Source organism: Lithobates pipiens, unplaced genomic scaffold (assembly GCF_037356315.1).
Source record: "Lithobates pipiens isolate NorthernLeopardFrog02 unplaced genomic scaffold, aLitPip1_a1.2 Scaffold_25, whole genome shotgun sequence".
Taxonomy (NCBI): domain Eukaryota; kingdom Metazoa; phylum Chordata; class Amphibia; order Anura; family Ranidae; genus Lithobates; species Lithobates pipiens.
Window position 1 is genome coordinate 108241434 of NW_027507787.1, and position 20081 is coordinate 108261514.

Here is a 20081-nt window from a genome sequence, read left to right on the forward strand (position 1 = left end):
AAAAAACTATCCATCTCGGCGAGCGAGGGGCCAGTTAACGGGTGAGTAGTCACACAGGGCTCCAATGGCCTCCCCGCCCAAGGCAGACCAGCCAGTGGAACCCGCGCCATCTCCTGCTCTAGCTTGACCCATAGCTTCAGTTCCCCATGCCGGTGTCTTATCACATATGGTCCCCCATCGGATAGTGTCCGCTGTGTACTGTGCATGCGCATCCGTTCAGCTTTGGAGATTTTCCGAATCTTCGTCTGCTCCGTACTGCGCATGCGCAGTACGGCGCGGACACTATATCATGGCCGGACAGTATATGGCAGAACACCAGCACCAGTCAACCGGTGTCATGTGCGTCGCTGTGTAATATAGAGCAGGGTCCGGGAAGCCAATACCTCCCCGCAATTTCGGTCGCAATAGCATTGCCCTACCAATACGCATATGTTTTCCGCGCCAGAGGAACTTGATAAAGATTGAGCGAACCGCTTGAAATAAAGTCTGGGGTATTTTGATAGGTAAGGCTTGTAGTAGATACAGAAGTCGTGGCATCGCGTTCATCTTCAACACATTACAGCGTCCGAACCATGACAGAGCTAGTGGGTCCCATCTTTTAAGGTCCGCTGTAAGCCCATAGGCTTCTTTTTATGTTGTTGGCTTTGACCTGTTTTTTTTGCTTGTTTCTCAAGGCGACCATCTTGGCGTTTGTCAACAGGGTTGGGCGTGTCTTGAAGAGAACGCTTATGGCCACATCAACCTGAAAGCACCCAATCTCGTCTGATTTCAGAGGCTAAGCAGCATCAGGCCTAGTTAGTACCTGGATGGGAGACTGCCTGGGAAGACCAGGTGCCATAGAAGGATCTGGTCTGGTTAGTGTCTTGATTGGGAGATTGCCTGGGAATACTGGATGCCGTAGGCTTCTTTTTATGTTGTTGGCTTTGACCTGTTTTTTTTAGCTTGTTTCCCAAGGTGACCATCTTGGCTCTTGTCAAGAGGCTTCAGAGTGCCCAAAGAGAGTGCCTACAGCCAAATCACCCTGAAAGAGCCTAAAAGCCTAAAAAGGGGCGCTGCTCACCTCCCGAATGTAGTCTCAAGTACCAGTAAAATACCTCCAGGGCCTCCATGTAACACTAAATGCCTCTTCAGTGTTGTGAAGGGTGGCGGTCAAATCTTCCATCCGGAGAATATGATTGACTTTGGAATACCACAGCTCCTTGGATGGGGGCTGAGGCTGCCTCCACAGTGTGGGAATGCCGGCCCGGGTGGCGTTCAGGAGTTGCATCGTGAGGGTTTTTTTGTATTTTCGAACAGGCTGTTCGGTCAAGTGTAGAAGGCACGCTGCTGGGTTGTCTGCGATATCTACATTTCTGAGAGTTTTTATCGTCCCGGTCACCTCCACCCAAAAGTTCCTCAAGGCCGGGCATGCCCAGAAAATGTGTCCCATGGTCCCCGTATCTGAATTGCACCTCCAACAAACATCCGGAATCGATCTATTCATTTTATTCAGAAGGTATGGGACTCTATACCAGCGTGAGACTATCTTGTATCCTGATTCTTGATATTGGTTTGCGATGGAAGCTTTATGTACTATTGTCAGGATCTTCCCTATCTGTTGTGGGGTAAATGTGATGCCAAAGTCCCTCTCCCATTTGTGGATAAATGGTGGGGTCGACTCCTCCTCCTGACTACTTAATTGGTTGTACAGGAGGGAGAGGGTGTGTCGCACAGGTTCCATTTTGTGACAGATGGATTCATAGGGCGTCAGGTCTCTAGGAGTGTAGGGGGCCCTTTGTATGGCCAGAAGAAAGTGACGAAGTTGATAAGCATTAAAAAGGTCAAGCGGAGGGTCAGAAAGCTCGGCGACAGTTTGCGTGGTCGGGAGCCCTCCCGAGGGCCACACCTCTCCCAGACCCTGTTTCCCCACCACTGTCAACTGTCGCAGTTTCTTGTTGGTAAATGCCGGTGGGAAGTCTGGATTACCTATAATCAGAGTCATTGGTGACGGCAGGGGAGCAATGTGTGTGCAGCGGAACAACCTCCGCACAACAGCCAACGTAGCTCCCACTACGGGGTGATCTCTGAGGTCTTTTGGTAGGGAGGACAGGAGCCACGGGGAGGTCAATAGGGGAATGGATCCATCCTCAATCTCCATCTCCACCCACTGCTTGTGTGGGCCATTACAATGCCAATCAACGACTCTCGTTAGCAGAGTCGCTCTGTTGTATTGTCTCAGATCTGGGAGACCCAGACCCCCCTTGTCCTTTGGTCTGGCAAGCAATTGCAAACGGGCTCTGGGCGGTTTGCGCGCCCAAATAAAGTCCCGGAGCAGCACCTGCAGTTGTCTGAAAAAAATTGGGGGTAGCCGGATCGGTAATGTATGGAACAAGTATAAGATCCGCGGGAGGGCCGTCATTTTGAATGCATTACAGCGCCCGAACCAGGTCAGTGTTAAAGCATGCCAGTTTCCCAAATCAGATTTCAGTCTATTCAGGAGAGGGACAAAATTAAGCGGGTACAATTGCGCCAAATCCGCTGCGATGTCAACGCCCAGGTAACGTATAGATTTTTCAGCTCAGTAGAATGGAAAAGCGGAGCGTAGCCTCTTGGCCTCACCATCCGGGACCGATATATTCAATACAGCCGACTTGGCGCAATTGATTTTATAGTTTGATAGGCTGCCGTATCGCCGGAGAGCCGCGAGTATATTGGGAAGCGAAATGTGTGGATTGGAGACGAAAAAAATTAGATCGTCAGCGTACGCCGCAATTTTGTGGTGTGCCGAGGGTTTGGATATGCCAGTAATATTCGGGTCATTCCGAACGTGACACATAAGTGGTTCCAGTGTCAGAATAAAAATTAGGGGAGACAGAGGGCACCCCTGCCTCGTCCCATTAGTGATGGGGAAAGAGTCCGAGCACTCTGAAAGCACCCAATCTCATCTGATCTTGGAGGCTAAGAAGAGTCAGGCCTGGTTAGTACCTGGATGGGAGACCACCTGGGAATACCAGTTATTGTAGGCTTCTTTTTATGTTGTAGGCGTTGATTCGTTTTGTTTTTTTTCCGCTTGTTTCCCAAGGTGACCATCTTGGCATTTGTCAAGAGGGTTGAGAGTGCCCAAAGAGTTCGCTTACAGCAGCATCACCCTGAAAGAGCCCTATCTCTTCTCATCTCTGAGGCTAAGAAGGGTTGGGCCTAGTTAGTCCCTGGATGGGAGATGGCTTTGGAATACCAGGTGCCTTCTTTTTATGTTGTTGACATTGACCTGTTTTTTTTTCGCTTGTTTCCCAAGGTGACTATCTTGGCATTTGTCAAGAGGGTTGAGAGTGCCCAAAGAGATTGCCTATGGGCACATAAGCCTGAAAGCGCCCGATCTCCTCTGATCTCAGAGGCTAAACAGGGTCGGGCCTTGCTAGTACCTGGATTGGAGACCACCTGGGAATACTAGGTGCTGAAGGCTTCTTTTTATGTTGTTGGCGTTGACTTGTTTTTTTTTTTTTTTTGTTTTCCAAGGTGACCATCTTGGTGTTTGTCAAGAGGGTTGAGAGCGCCTGAAGAGCTCGCCTATGGCCACATAACCCTGAAAGCACCAGATCTCGTCTGATCTCAGAGACTAAACAGGGTCGGGCCTTGTTAATACCTGGATGGGAGACCACCTGGGAATACTAGGTGCTGTAGACTTCTTCTCATGTTGTTGGCGTTGACTTTTTTTTGTTTGTTTCCCAAGGTGACCATATTGGCGTTAGTCAAGGTTGAGAGTGCCTGAAGAAATCTCCTACGGCCACACCACCCTGAAAGAGCCCAATCTCATCTGATCTCAGAGGCTAAGCAGGGTTGGGACCAGTTTAGTACCTGGATGGGAGACCGCCTGGGATTTCCAGATGCCGTAGGCTTCTTTTTATGTTGTTGCCGTTGACCTATTTTTTTCCGCTTGTTTCCAAGGTGACCATCTTGGTGTTTGTCAAGAGAGTTGAGAGTGCCTGAAGATATTGGCTACGGCCACATCACTCTGAATCTGTTCCATCTCGTCTGATCTTGGAGGTTAAGCAGGGTCGGGCCTGGTTAATGCCTGGATGGGAGACCGCCTGGGAATACCAGGTGTCGTAGGATTCTTTTTTTTTTCAAATATAATTTTTTCTCCAAATAGGGGAAGACGGTCCCCCGAGTACATAATGCAACAGAGAAATACAGAGCAAAAAGCAGCTGAACAATACTTGATACAGGTATATTCGCAACTGTGAGTCTGCCTTCCATCAATCACAATGATTCGAGGCACGGATAAAGTACTGTACCAAGATCCAGGGTCACACAAACCCCAGGTCCCTCCGGCATATTCCATCCAGAGGGGGGTGTGGGGCCGTCATTCCCAATTTTCCACTCTTTCCAAAAGAGAGAGGGGGTGGAGGGGGTGAGAGATAGGGGAGGAAGGCAGAAAAGAGAAGGGCTGAAAGATCAGAAAAGGAGAAGAGGGGACGAGACACGATGGCAGCCACTGTCCAAGGGGCCAGTCAAGGAAAGCTCAGAGCACTAAGGCGATAGCAGGCGACATCCTTCCAGCGAGAATATAAAGGTATTCCAGATGTCCCAGGTTTGTTTAAAAAATTCTTGTTTACCTTGTGATGTGAGGATCAAGTCCTCCATTTTTTTTAATGTCCCCTATTTTCCTAAGCCAGTGAGAGGGATGCAGGATTTCGCCGCATTTATCACATGCCGTAAAATTGATTTTTTTTGTACTTCTTAATGGGAATCTGTGAATAGTGCAAGAGAAAGAATGCAGCCTCTTCCTGGATGGAGAAGTCTGTGAATTTTTGTGTTATGCATCGGATCTCTGTCCAGAAGTCCACCAAGCTGGGGCAGGACCAAAAAATGTGCAGCAACGTGCCCTCTTCTTCTCCACACCTCCAGCATATGTTCGAGGAAGAGGGGAAACATTTCTGCAGCTTTGATGGTGTCAAATACCACCTGGTGAGAAGTTTAAAATTCATCTCCTGTATCTTCGTGCACAGCGACATTTTGAGAGCCAAAGTGATAATGTGTTGTCTCTGTGCTGGGGAAAATGAGCAATTAAGGTCCTTTTCCCAGTTGGACAGACAGGTTAAGTGTGGGTAATCTGTTTGAGAGAGAATGTGGGCCAAAGGGCCTTCGCTCCTGCATAGAGTCTCAAACTCCGTCTGAGGGCGGGCGAACGTTTAAGGATTGGGGGATGGAATGGAGAAAATGATGTTGTTGCACCGCTCTCCAAAAAGCCAGTTGTAAAAGCCCTGTCGGATCTGTTAGGGTTGAGAAAGAAGGCCATTTTCCATCAATGACGAATTTAGACGCATTGTCTAGGTTGCAATTTCTAAGTGGGTCCCCAGTTCAAAGGTTGGATGGCCACGTATAGGGAATAGGGGGGAAGTCAAAGACGTGAGTGTTTTGGGTAGCGATCAGGTGACTGACTTTCAACTAAGCCCCTATAGTGGGATGTGACATAAATTCTGTGGGTAATTACTTATAGCACCACATGGCGCTTCTTTTTTTTTTTTTTTTTTAACAGCACAAGTTTATTGAACAACTCAGTTATAACAAGATATTACAGTAGGTACAAACATTAGCCTCTTCATAGGTGACGGACAGTAATACATCTTACATTAAGGAAAATTCCTGACAATGATAGTATAGACTCCAATATAGCTCACTCCACACACATATGCAGATTTTCCACCCACCTATCCCATATTTTGTGGTATTTGGCTGGACACCCATGATTTCTATACACCAGTTTAATCAAGGGTAGCTTACTATTAATGCCCATTACCCATTCCCGCATAGTAGGCATGGTTGGACGCATCCAGTATTTAGCCACAAGCTTTCGTGCGGCAAAACAGCGTAGAGTGCAAAAATTTAGCCAAGTATTGATCAACAGAGGTATCAGGAAATATACTAAGTAGGCAACTCTTAGGGTCAAGTTGAAGGGGTGAACCCATGTGGTCATGTAGAAACCTGACAATCTGCCCCCAATACTCCTGGACCAATGGGCATTGCCAGAGAAGATGATAGAAAGTACCAGTCGTTCAAGAGCAACGGGGACACTTCGGGTTATAGTCAGGATGATACTTAGCTATCCGGATAGGGGTGAGATAGGACCTGTGTATCACATAGTACTGCGTTAGTCGGTCAGGTAGGCTAAGCGAAGCCTGTTGAACGTTCTCAAGGGCATCCTCCCATTCCTCCCCATCAAAGGGACCTATGTCCTCTTCCCATCTCAACCTGGCCTGTTCAGTGGTTTGCGCCACCAAGCGGGCCCGGAGTAGGCCGTATAGAGTCGAGATCAATTTAGCCGGTTCGTCTCCCATAATTACATCTGTCAAAGCCAGCGACTGTACATTCGGGAAGTCCTGAGCAAATTGCGCACGAAGCGCGTGTCGCAATTGCAAGTAGCGAAAGTGCATATGAGGGGGTATGTTAAATTCCACTTGTAGGGAGGGAAAATCCCTTACGCCCATAGGAGTCACCACCTGATACAGAAAAAGTATCCCTCTAGAAGCCCACAAGTCTACATCTGGTAAGCCAGACAACTCACGAAGCAGGGGGTTGCGCCATAGCGGTGTATGTGAGTGGTAATAGTCAGCTCCCAGTAATCTAAGGGCTAGTTTCCAAATACTCCGGTGGTGTGGCAGGATCCGGGACCGGGCATCCCTAACCCCACCACCCCGAAAAATCATCTGAAGGGGAGTATCAACAAGGGATTCAGCCCTCCCGCCCACCAAGGCCTGATATCTGTGACTATCCGCTCTATGGAGGTGATAAAAATGGGAAATCTGGGCTGCTATGTAGTATGTGTCGAAATCAGGGAGAGCCAGTCCCCCCATAGAGGTCGGGTTTTAAGTGTGTTCCATGCGAACTTATGTCTAGATGGGCCCCAGATAAAGGTGTCTAAGACACCGTCTAATGTTTTAAAGAACGCCACGGGGACCATGACAGGGGAATGCCAAAGTACATAAAGGAGTTTCGGCAGGAGGATCATTTTAGTAATATTGATCCGTCCCATAACCCCAATGGGGAGACGGGACCATGCCTTAGTCTTCTCCCGCACATACAGAAGCAGTGGTTCAAGATTAAGATGAATATACTCCCCAGGTTCCCTCGTAACCTGCACTCCCAAATACTGAATGGAGGATACCCTGGAGAGCGGGAGAGAAGCTGCATCCCGGTCCGGGGAGAACAAGTCAATGGGTAGAACCTGCGACTTGGTCCAATTAATACGCAGAACGGAATGACCACCAAACTCCTCTATGACCCCCAGGGCAGCCTCCAATGACCGACCCGAGTCCTCTAAATACAGTAAAGTATCATCCGCATACATACTTACCGATTCCACCAGAGAACCGCGTCGGAGGCCTACTACAGCCTGGTGTGCCCGAAGTGCAGAAGCCAACGGTTCTGCCGCCAAAGCATATAACATAGGAGACAACCCTGACGTGTGCCACGGCCCAGCTGAAAGGGGTCCGATACCCATCCGTTAACCGTTACTCTTTCCAAAAGAGAGAGGGGGTGGAGGGGGTGAGAGATAGGGGAGGAAGGCAGAAAAGAGAAGGGTTGAAAGATCAGAAAAGGAGAAGAGGGGACGAGACACGATGGCAGCCACTGTCCAAGGGGCCAGTCAAGGAAAGCTCAGAGCACTAAGGCGAAAGCAGGTGACAACCTTCCAGCGAGAATATAAAGGTATTCCAGATGTCTCAGGTTTGTTTAAAAAATTCTTGTTTACCTCAAGTCCTCCATTTTTTTTAATGTCCTCTATTTTCCTAAGCCAGTGAGTAATGAAAGGGGGGGAACATTTTTTCCAATAGAGAGGGATGCAGGATTTCGCCGCATTTATCACATGCCGTAAAATTGTTTTTTTTGTACTTCTTAATGGGAATCTGTGAATGGTGCAAGAGAAAGAATGCAGCCTCTTCCTGGATGGAGAAGTCTGTGAATTTTTGTGTTATGCATCGGATCTCTGTCCAGAAGTCCACCAAGCTGGGGCAGGACCAAAAAATGTGCAGCAACGTGCCCTCTTCTTCTCCACACCTCCAGCATATGTTCGAGGAAGAGGGGAAACATTTCTGCAGCTTTGATGGTGTCAAATACCACTTGGTGAGAAGTTTAAAATTTGTCTCCTGTATCTTCGTGCACAGCGACATTTTGAGAGCCAAAGTGATAATGCGTTGTCTCTGTGCTGGAGAAAATGAGCAATTAAGGTCCTTTTCCCAGTTGGACAGACAGGTTAAGTGTGGGTAATCTGTTTGAGAGAGAATGTGGGCCAAAGGGCCTTCGCTCCTGCATAGAGTCTCAAACTCCATCTGAGGGCGGGCGAACGTTTGAGGATTGGGGATGGAATGGAGAATATGATGTCGTTGCGCCGCTCTCCAAAAAGGCAGTTGGAAAAGCCCTGTCGGATCTGTTAGGGTTGAGAAAGAAGGCCATTTTCCATCAATGACGAATTTAGACGCATTGTCTAGGTTGGAATTTCTAAGTGGGTCCCCAGTTCAAAGGGTGGATGGCCACGTATAGGGAATAGGGGGGAAGTCAAAGACGTGAGTGTGTTTTGGGTAGCGATCAGGTGACTGACTTTCAACTAAACCCCTATAGTGGGATGTGACATAAATTCTGTGGGTAAATACTTATGGCACCACATGGCGCTTCTTAGCGGAATTCGGGAGTGAGCTTAGAAAGTTTGTTTCGATTCCAGTCCAATACACGCCCCAGATGGGAGGCCAGGTAGTAGCGTCGCAAGTCAGGGAGAACCAACCCTCCCTGTTGTTTAGACAATGTCAGCTGTGACCGCTTAAGTCTGGGATTTTTGTGGGCCCAGTTAAATTGAGTGAGCAAGGATTGAGCTTGCTTAAAAAACAGGACTGGAATCTGGATCGGGAGAGCTTGGAAAAGATAAGTAAATTTAGGGAGTATGTTCATTTTAATGAGATTGCATCTCCTGAACCAGGAATGGAGGCCAGAATGCCACCCGTGAAGCAAACTGCGGATCTTAGTGACAAGGGGTGGGGGGAAGTTCAACATAAACGTACGCGCGATGTCCGGTGGAATGTAAGTACCTAAGTACTTAAGGGCTGTATGGGTCCATTTAAATCGAAAATTGGACTGCAAGTCTATTAACGTTTGCGGGGGGACTGCAACCCCCATGGCCTTTGATTTCAAGAAGAATCCCGTATATCTGGAATTCCCGAAGGAGATTTGGCAAGGAAACTCTGGGATTCGTCAGCGAGAACAGCATGTCATCCACGTAGGCAGATATCTTGCACTCAATAGTACCCATTTGGAGTCCCGTTATGTCTGAGTTTTGTCGAATTGTGGAGAGAAAGGGTTCCAATGACATTCCTGATGTCAAGGGGAGATGAGAGAACCCCATTCGCTTTGACTTGAGCTGAAGGGCGTGAGTATATCTTACTTATCCATGCCAGCATCCGTTCACTCAGACCTATATGGCGAAGGACCGAGAACATTAATGTCCATTTGACCCGATCAAAAGCCTTCTCAGCATCAGTACTCATGAAAAGACAAGGGGTCCCAGATGACTTTGCTTTATGGATCAGGGTAAGCACCTTAATGGTGTTGTCCCTATCTTCCCTGGTGGGAATAAAACCTAACTGGTCAATATGTATAAGGGACTGCAAGTGATGTGCCAATCACGTGGCGAGGATTTTAGAGAATAGTTTTAGGACCGAATTTAGGAGGGAAATGGGTCTGTAGCTCCCACATAGGCCCTCCTTAGGTATCAACGCGATGTGGGCTCTAAGGGTATCCTCAGGAAAATCCCCATTCGAGCTCAGAGTATTAAATAAATTCACCAAGCGCGGGCCGAGAATAGGGAGGATGGTCTTAAAGTATTGTGCGGTATATCCGTCAGGGCCCGGAGCCTTACCCACCTTCGGAGGTCCCACCGCCGTCTGGACTTCTTCCAGTGTGATCGGGTCCTCCAAGTACTCCCGTGATTCCGATGAGAGGGTTGGTAGACCAGAACCGGTTACATATCTGTCTATATTGTCCTGTCCAGACCCTGAATCGGGCAGGTTGTAGAGATCAGAGTAACATTTTTCAAAGACTTCGGCTATTTGGGTTGGGGTAGAGGCCCTCTGGCCATTCTCATCTATCAACTGTGGTATGTAAGAGCCAGATTTCAACTCCTTTACCGACCTGGCTAAGATTTTTCCGCATTTGTCCCCTGACTCCTACGTCAGTTTACGACAAAACTGGAGTGCCGCTTTCGCTTTATAATGGAGTAGGTCAGCAATATGGGTACGGAGTGTCCCCAATTCAATCTCTAAGGTCCGTAAGGGGGTATGTTTATGTTTCGCTTCCACAGAGGCAAGTTCACGAAACAGATTAGCAAGCTGTTCCTTCCGTGTTCGTTTGATGCGCGCCCTGTGCCTGATAAGTACCCTGCGGAGTACTGACTTGTGAGCCTCCCAAATTATCCCCGGGTCACAGTCCTGCGTTTAGTTTTCTTGGAAATAAAGGTCCAATTCCCTGGTCACATCTGCTAAAACTTTCGGTATCTGGAGGAGGCTCTCATTAAGGTGCCAGAATAGAGACCTAGGTGAGGGGTTCCTAGAGAGGGTGTAGGCAAGGGCTACAGGAGCGTGGTCGGACCAAGTAATATGGCCGATGGAGGAAGAGCTCACCAAGTGCAGTTGGTCATGTGGAATCAAGAAGAAGTCTATCCTCAAGTATGATTTGTGAGGGGAAGAGCAAAAAGAGCAGTCCCTTTCCCCAGAGTGTTGCAGACGCCAGACATCAACTAATTGGTCATTCAGTAAACACTTAGTAATCCACTTTCTAGAGGAAATGAGGAGCGAGGAGCAAGAGGCAGAAGTGTCAACCGATGGCGAAAGGGGACATTAAAGTCCCCACCTAATATCAACTGGCCCTCCCGAAAGTCACATAATCTGTGCAGGGTAGTTCTGAGGAACGTGTCTTGGTGATCATTGGGAGCGTACACAGTGGCAAATGTAAAAAGGAGCTCTCCAATGTGGCCCCTAAGAAAAAGATATCGGCCCCCAGGGTCCACCAGAGAATCCTGGGGAACCCAGGGGAGCCTGCTAGAGATCAGAATGGAGACTCCCTTGGTCTTAGAGGAGGGGTTGGTAGAGTGGTAGACCTTAGGGAAGGATCTCGACCATAGAAAGGGGAGGCTAGTATTTTTAAAATGTGTTTCTTGTATAAAGGCCACATCAGTACAGGAAGTCTTCAGTTCTCACAGGAGGATCCACTGTTTTTCAGGGGAGTTCAGTCCCTTAACGTTTAGAGAGGTGACCTTGACTGAGTCTGCCATCGCTCCTCGGGGAGGGGGAGGGGGACGTCAGAGAAAAGCAAAGAAAGTTGAACCAAGGTAGGTTTTGGGTAGGTAATGCATGGCGGGAACTAATGGGGAGAAAGGAAGGGCAAATGGAAGGAAAGGTAAAGGGAAAAAGAGGCCGGGCACCTCAACCCCAGGGGGAGAGGGAAATTAAGGGTTGTCCGCACTCAACAGTACAGGAAGGGTATACTAAAACAGCACAATTATGCTATAGCGCTTACCAGATGTACACTGGGTTTAAAGCGCTGTCCTACTTGGGTTGGTGGGTAGACAGGTCGGAGAGGGAGCCCCCGAATCCTAGTCCCCCCAGTCTCGGCAGTGGTAAATGTCACGTCTGATACCAGTATGCAAATAAAAGACAATCAGTAACATCATATAACCAAAAAACAATAGTATAACCAAAACAGAGGTAGAGCATATAACTGTCAGCACTGAGGGGTCGCCTCGGCTTGCACTAAACGTAGGCATGCACGAGGGAGCCCGTCACAACAGAAAAGGCATCACAGAATGGGATCCACCACCCCCCGTCCCATACCCCTAAAGTACATGCAGTCCCCGAACAAATGCATTTCTCCCTTTGGCAGATTGTCCTCTCCTTACCCCCTCTCCCCCGTCCACGCCCCGGGGGGAAAAGGGGCAGGGAAGGGGGGAAAGGGGGAGGGAAAGGAGGGGAGGGAAAGGAGGGGAGGGAAAGGAGGGAAGGGAAGGGTGGGAAGGGGGGGGAGGGGGGGGGAAACAGGGGAGAGGGGACAAAAATGCGGAAATGTCAAGTCCTTTAGCGCACTCCCACCAGCAAACACCCGGACCCCATAAATTTCAACTCCTCCCCTCCATGGTCACCACATCAAGATGAAAGAGGAGCAGCCCTGGTCGGTGCATAGAAAATCCGGCAGGCAAGGGGCTGGGGCCATCCAACGGGAGACTTCACCCGAGCAGCAGTCCTGGGGCCCGCCAATTAGTGTCTCTCCTGCATCGCCATCGGGGGCTGTGTAGAGCATCCAGAGGGAGGCTGGGACTGCCCAAACAGTAAGGGGTAAATCCTCCAGGGGGGTCAAGAGTCACCCTGGAGGGAAGCAGTGTCTCGTACCAATAGGCTCAATAAATAAGTCATCCAGGGTCCCCGAAAGCTGCAGAAGGCAATGTCGGCAAAGAGTAGGTGGGAGCCAGAGGGGGGGACAAGGGGCGCAACCAGGGGGAGGGGACACATATGCGGGAATGTCAGGCCCTTCCAGTACAGCACACTAGGTATCACTCAGACCCCCCAAAGTGCAACTCCCCCATCTAAGGTCAAGACTCCAGAAGGGAAGATGAGCCGCCCTGGACTGTACATGAAAGAACTTGCTGGCAAGGGGTTGGGGCCATCATCCCTTCCTCCAATGGGAGATGCCACCGGCATGACAGCCCCGTGTCCTGTCAAGTGGTGCCCCTCTGACAATGTCGTTGTGGTATATGTGGAGCATCCAGGGAGAGGCAGGGACCACCCAAACAGTGAGGGGTAAAGCCTCCAAGGGGGACTGGTGTCAGACAGGAGGATAGCGGTGTCTTGTACAAGTTGGTTAATTAGACAAGTCATCCAGTGTGTTCCTGTGAGCAGCCGAAGGAAAGGTCGGTAAGGATTATGAATGGGTGGGGGCCAGGGAGTGCATAAAACTGCCACCAGATGACCGGGGCAGAGAGGGCAAGGGGATGAAAGTCAGATCTGGTAGGTGGGGGCAGGGGTGAGGAGTGTCCCTCATATTACTCACGTTGGCCATCCCTTGAAGCTGAGCGCTCTGCATACCCAGGACGTTCTTCTGTATAATCTAGCCTATGTGTATACATTAGCCTGTCTTTTGTACACATTAGCCGGTCCTCTGTATACACTAGTCTGTCTGTATACACTAGTGTATACAGATAGGCTAGATTATACAAAAGAACGTCCTGGGTATGCAGAGATGGAGGCTAGGGTATACAGAGAGAGAGGCTAGAGTATGCATACTTGCTAGTGTATACAGACGGACTAGTGTATACAGAAGACCGGCTAGTTTATATAGGGAGGCTAATGTGTGCAAAAGACAGGCTAGTGTATACAAATAAGCTAGATTATAGAGAAGAACATCTTGGGTATGCAGAGAGAGAGGCTGGGTTACACAGAGAGGCTGGTGTATGCAGACTTGCTAGTGTATACAGACGGACTAGTGTATACAGAGAGGCTTGGGTATGCACAGAGCTAATGTATAAAGAGCAGCTAGTGTATACAAAAGACATCAAAGGGTATACAGAGAGACTCGTGTATGCAGAAGACCGGCTAGTTTATACAGAGAGGCTAAAGTGTACACAACACAGGCTAGTGTATATAATTAGGCTAGATTATACAGAAGACCGTCCTGGGTATGCAGAGATGGAGGCTAGGGTATACAGAGAGAGAGACTGTGCTGGGTTACACAGAGAGGCAGGAGTATGCAGACTTGCTAGTGTATACAGATGGACTAGGGTATACAGTAGACCGGCTAGTTTATACAGAGAGGCTAATGTGTACAAAAGACAGGCTAGTGTATACAGATAGGCTAGATTATACAGAAGAAGGTCCTGGTTATGCAAGAGATGGAGGCTAGGGTATGCAGAGAGAGAGGCTTGGTTACACAGACTTGCTAGTGTATACAGACGGACTAGTGTATACAGAGGACCGGCTAGTTTATACAGAGAGGCTCATGTGTACAAAAGACAGGCTAGTTTATACAGATAGGCTAGATTATACAGAAGAACGTCCTGGGTATGCAGAGATGGAGGCTAGGGTATACAGAGAGAGAGAGGCTGGGTTACACAGAGAGGCAGGAGTATGCAGACTTGCTAGTGTATACAGATGGACTAGTGTATACAGTAGACCGGCTAGTTTACACAGAGAGGCTAATGTGTACAAAAGACAGGCTAGTGTATACAGATAGGCTAGATTATACAGAAGAAGGTCCTGGTTTATGCAAGAGATGGAGGCTAGGGTATGCAGAGAGAGAGGCTTGGTTACACAGACTTGCTAGTGTATACAGACGGACAAGTGTATACTGAGGACCGGCTAGTTTATACAGAGAGGCTAATGTGTACAAAAGACAGGCTAGTGTATACAAATAGGCTAGATTATAGAGAAGAACGTCCTGGGTATGCAGAGGTGGAGGCTGGGTTACACAGAGAGGTTAGTGTATGCAAGCTTGCTAGTGTATACAGACGGACTAGTGTATACAGTAGACCAGCTAGTTTATACAGGGATTATACATGGAGGCTAGGGAATCCAGAGAGAGACTGTGTTACACAGAGAGTGTATGCAGAAGACCGGCTATTTTTTTTTACAGATAGGCTTGTGTATACAGAAGACAGTCTGGGGAATTCAGTGAGGCTAGTGTAAGCAGAGAGGCTGGGACACCGAGACTATTGTAAAAAGAAGGCAGGCTAGTGTATATAGATTACGGGCACGTGTATACAGAAGACAGAGAGGCTAGTCTATATAGAGTGGCTGGTGTACACCGAGAGATTAATGTATACAGAAAAGCTAGCGTGTAAAGAAGACAGGACTTTATTTTTTGCTAATGCAACTACTTCTGAAACATGTAAAGTGCTTTTTTCATATTTTGGTGCTGTTAAAAAGTGGTGTGTTGTCAGTGGTGATATCAATGTGACAGTTAATGTGGAGAACTACAAATATACAAAATAGAGCAAAAGAGTGCTAAGTTTATTTTGTTAAGTCATTGACTGATAGACGTTAAGTAATTGGCCGTTATTGGTTTGGCAGTACATGGTTTATTTTGATGTAAGATAGTTTTATTCTCTACTTATAGCCGAGTTTTAGACGGCTTTATTATTAGCATTATTCGCATTATTCCTATTTACTATGCAGAGTGTAAGTATTGCAGTGAGACGATATTGCCTTTGAAAGATTTGTATTATTATACATAGCATTGTTAGCAGACCAATAGGACAATTTACATGGCTTAATATTGCAGAGCGTAATTTATCAGTTAAGAGATCCAAAGCGTTAGTTGCAGTAGCTTCCTAAAACGGAAAAATCGTTGCATTACTCTAAAAGTTGTTCCGGTAGCACTGAAAAGACGATATTAGATGAGTGATCTACACATTTCGTTTACTATTGCAGAGAGATACCGGCTAAATGTTAATATGTGCTGCGTGTAAGGTAGAAAGAAGATGGTTAAGTGTGAGCTGGTTTACCAGGATTTAGAGATAGTAATCTGTTTATTGTAATAATAAATATAGCAAAATAACTCTAAAATTAATATTAAGACATTATATACAGGTCGGGTTTAAGTGGAAATACACGAAATAACAGCAACGACGTGTGTAGGTTTTTATCAATCAGGTACATTACGTGTCTTTAATCATGTAGTGAATATACCCCAAATATAGCATAAGGATGAGAAAGGATAATAACTGGCAGAGGATGACATGGCAAAAAGACAAACTGCATTAGAAATGTGAATATGAATTAGAGATGAAATGACAATCCCCACGGCTACGTACAGCAAAGCAGCTAAATATTCAGCTAAATAGTCTGCAATAGCAGAGATTAAGTATTGCAGTCGAAATGAGATCGGAAGCGTTAGTTGCAGTAGCTCCAAAATGACTGAGAAATCATTTCATTACTCTAAATGTAAAAGTTATCCCGGTAGCACTGAGTGGACTGATATTAGATGAGTGATCGTTGTAGTACAATTTCAGTTTCCTATAGCAGAGCAAAGTATGACATGGCAAAGAGACAAACTGCTTTGGAAATGTGAATGTGAATTAGAGATGAAATGTCAATCCCCATTGGTAACTTACAGGTTACCGTTAATACAGTTAACACGGCTACGTACAGCAAAGTGTGAGCTAAGCAGCTAAATATTTCTTAATATTGCAGAGATTAAGTATTGCAGTTCAAAAGAGATCGGAAGCGTTGTTTGCAGTAGCTTCAAAATGACTGAGAAATCCTTTCATTACTCTAAATGTAAAAGTTATCCCGGTAGCACTGAGTGGACTGATATTAGTTGAGTGATCGTTGTGGTACAAATTCAGTTTCCTATAGCAGAGAGATACCAGCTAAATGTGAGAAGAGCAATTAAACTGTTCACATCGGTAGCATTGTATTACTCTTAACATGTGCAGCGTGTAAAAAAGCAATAAGATGGTTTTGTATTATCCTAAAATTAGCAGTATACGTAATAAAGTTGAGTAGGTAACCTGGATTTAGACATAGCAAACTCCATAATCGAATTTAGCAAAATTAGAAAGGATCATATTGAGACAGTATATACAGGTCGAGTTTAAGTGGAAATACACAAAATATCTAGCTTACCTTTACATTGTTCAATAGAGCGTTGCAAAGTAATACCAAGGCAGAATGTCGGAATAGCAATTATATGAGATGATTGCTGTAATCATGAAATATCAGCAACGACTAGATTTCTATCGGATGAGAAAGTATAATAAATGGCAAAGTATGACATGGCAAAGAGACAAATTGCATTACATGAAATGTCAATCCCCACTGGTTACTTACATGTAAACGCGGCTACATACAGCAAAGTGTGAGCTAAACAGCTAAAGGGTATTTAAGAGTAAATTGACTTAGCTTGAAAATTCCAACGTGTAAATCGTTCCATTAATTTTGTTACGCACGAAGACGGCTTACACTGACTGTTTTCCGTTTCCACTGGTTATCGGCATAATGTATCAGTAACCATGAAAATTAATAGTGATAGACAGCTTACATTAGGATGTATGCATGAGGTGAATGTAAAATAGTTGCATTATGTGTTATTAATGTAATCAAACTGTATTGCTATGCTTTGCTACTGCAACCACTTCTCAATCAAGTAAACCGGCCCAATGCTTTTCTCACATTTTGCTGCTGTTAAAAAATGTGTTGCAAGTGTTATATGTTACAAATGGTTATCAGTGTGACAGTTAATGTAGAGAAGAAGGAATACACAAAATAGAGTCAGAAAGAGAATCCTATTGCATAGAGGTAGCGAGAGATGGTTGGTTTACTCTTAATGTGCAGTGTGTACAAGGTTTTAAAAAGATGGTTTTGTGTGACTTTTGCTTTAACGTAAAATTAGCTGTAGACATTATAACTTATTACAATGATTTAGAGATAGTAATCTCTATAAAATAATAATAATAAGTATAGCAAAACAAATTAGGAAAATATTGAGGCAGTATATATAGGTCGAGATATAGTGAATACACAAAAGGGATCAAGGGATAGTTGCAAAGTTAAGGGATAGTTGCAAAGGTACATTATTTAAGAGTAAATTGACGTAGCTTGCAAATTCCAACGTGTAAATCGTTCCATTAATTTTGTTACGCACGAAGACGGCTTACACTGACTGTTTTCCGTATCCACTGGAAAGAGAATCCTATTGCATAGAGGTAGCGAGCGATGGTTGCATTACTCTTAATGTGTAAAGGTTTTAAAAAGATGGTTTTGTGTGAATTTTGCTTTAACGTAAAATTAGCTGTAGACATTATAACTATGGTTAGGTTTACAATGATTTAGAGATAGTACAGTGGAAACGTTTATTTGTCATGACAGCTGATACTGGTTGAGCAATAAAACTGTTTTATTAAGATGTAAGACTAGTTTTATTCTCTACATATAGGCTTTTCAGAGAGTTGTATAATATAGACGACCAATAGGACATTAGGCTTAATATTGTAGGGAGGAAGTATCGCTGTTCAAAGGTAAGAGATTGAAAGCTTAGCTTGAAAATGGCCGAGAAATAGTTGCGTTAGTCTAAATTTAAAGGATATGCCGTTACCAATGAGAAAGCTTATATTAGACTAGTTGATCTTTGATTACACGATCCTATTATTATTATTAATATTATTATTAATAAGATCATAGTGCAGAGAGATACTCAGTTAATGTCAGAGATACTCGGTTAATGTCAGAAAAGCAATAAAACTGTTTACATCGTTAGAGAGCGATAGTTACATTACTCTTAGTATGTGCAGCATGTCTGGTAGCAAATGGATGGTTTTGTGAACATTTTACATTACCGTACAATTAGCGGTAGAACTCATCGAAGTGAATAGATTTAAGCGGATTTTGAGATAGTACTCTCTATTTCTAATAAGAAATAAATAAAAATAATTCAGGATGGTGTGTCAGGACTGTCACATACTCAATGTGACAGTTGATGTGGAGAATTACAAATATGCAAAATAGAGCAAAAAGAGTACATGGTTTATTTTGATGTATGATAGTTTTATTGAATGCTTCATGTGGATGATTAAAATCTTGTAGTGATCTATATTTAGCATAAGAATGAAAAGGCATAACATGGCAATGAGACAAACTCCATTAGAGATGTGAGCTAGATGAAATGATGAAATGTCTCTGTAAAGCCCAGATTGTCTTCTGTTATCACTTAGCCTACCCTCTAAATTCACTAGCCTCTCTATATACACCAGCATGTTTACACTAGCCGGTCTTCTGCATACAATAGCCTGTCTTCGATATACACTAGCCTATGTTCTGAATACACTAGCCCGTCTTCTGTCTTCTGTAGGCCCTAGCCTGTCTTCAGTATACTTTAGTCTCTCTGTATAAACTAGCATCTCTGTATAACCCAAACTGTCTTCTGTAAAAACTTGTCTCTCTTTATAGCCTGTCTAGCCTTTCTTCTGTACACACTAGCTTCTCTGTATACACTAACCAGGCTTCTATATACAATAGCTTCACTATATGCACTAGCCTCTCTGTATAATCTAGCCTCTCTATATACCCTAGATAGTGTTCTTCTTCTCCGTAGAAGCCAGCCTTTATTCTGTATTCACTAGCCTTTCTTCTGCATGCTGTAGTCTTCTATATATACTAGCTATGTACACCCCTGCATCTCTGTCATACATTAAACCCTCTGTATACCACAGCCTGTCTTCTGTACCCACTAGACTCTCTGTATACACTACCCAGTCTTCTGTATAGAATTTCAGCTTTGATGTATACCCAAGCCTGTCTTCTGTATACACTAGCTTCTCTATATGCACTGTCCTTTCTGTATACACTCGACTCTCTCTATACACTAACCTCTCTATATACACTAACATCTTTGTATATACTAGCCTCTCTTTAAACTAGCCTCTCTGTGTTTACTCTAGCATCTCTGTATACTCAAGCCTATCTACATACACGAGTCTGTATTCTGTATTCACTAGCCTTTCTTCTGTATGCTGTAGTCTTCTATATATACCAGCTTCTCTGTACACCCTAGCACTGTAACAGTGCTAGGTTCCTGTGTTACAGAAACAGAACACCAGCAATAAGGTGTATACTGTGCAGGAGGCACACAACACCCACTCTAACTTCTGCACTGCAAGATGCATGTATTGCAGAAATTGAACACCAGTAATAAAGGGTAGCTTCAGGTGTGTACTGTGCAGGAGGCACATAACACCCACAGTAACAGTGCTAGGTTCCCAAGCAGTAAAGACACTGTCCCTGCCTATCGTCCTCTTTCCCTGACCACCGCAACACACTGTACAAGGCCACCGCGCTGGCGGCCTTATATAGTGTGGGGTGTGTACTAAACCCCCCTGAGCTATAATTGGCCACAGAAATCCTGCCTGTGGTGAATTGTGGCTCTCCTCACAGAGGATGTTACATCTGTTCTTGTTATATAGAACCTATTATGCTCCTCGTAAACTTTTTCAGTTTGGCCGAACGGCCGGACGCAAGTTGCCCCTGCTTGCGGGAACATGGGGGGAGACATGATGCACATGTTTTGGAGATGCCAGA

The 20081-nt window shown here is 45.5% G+C and overlaps 2 pseudogenes; both read left to right on the top strand.

The window, feature by feature from the left end:
* Positions 1–3544: 3544 nt before the first annotated feature.
* Positions 3545–3663, top strand: LOC143931402 (5S ribosomal RNA; annotated as a pseudogene).
* Positions 3664–3755: 92 nt separating this feature from the next.
* Positions 3756–3875, top strand: LOC143931533 (5S ribosomal RNA; annotated as a pseudogene).
* Positions 3876–20081: the final 16206 nt, after the last annotated feature.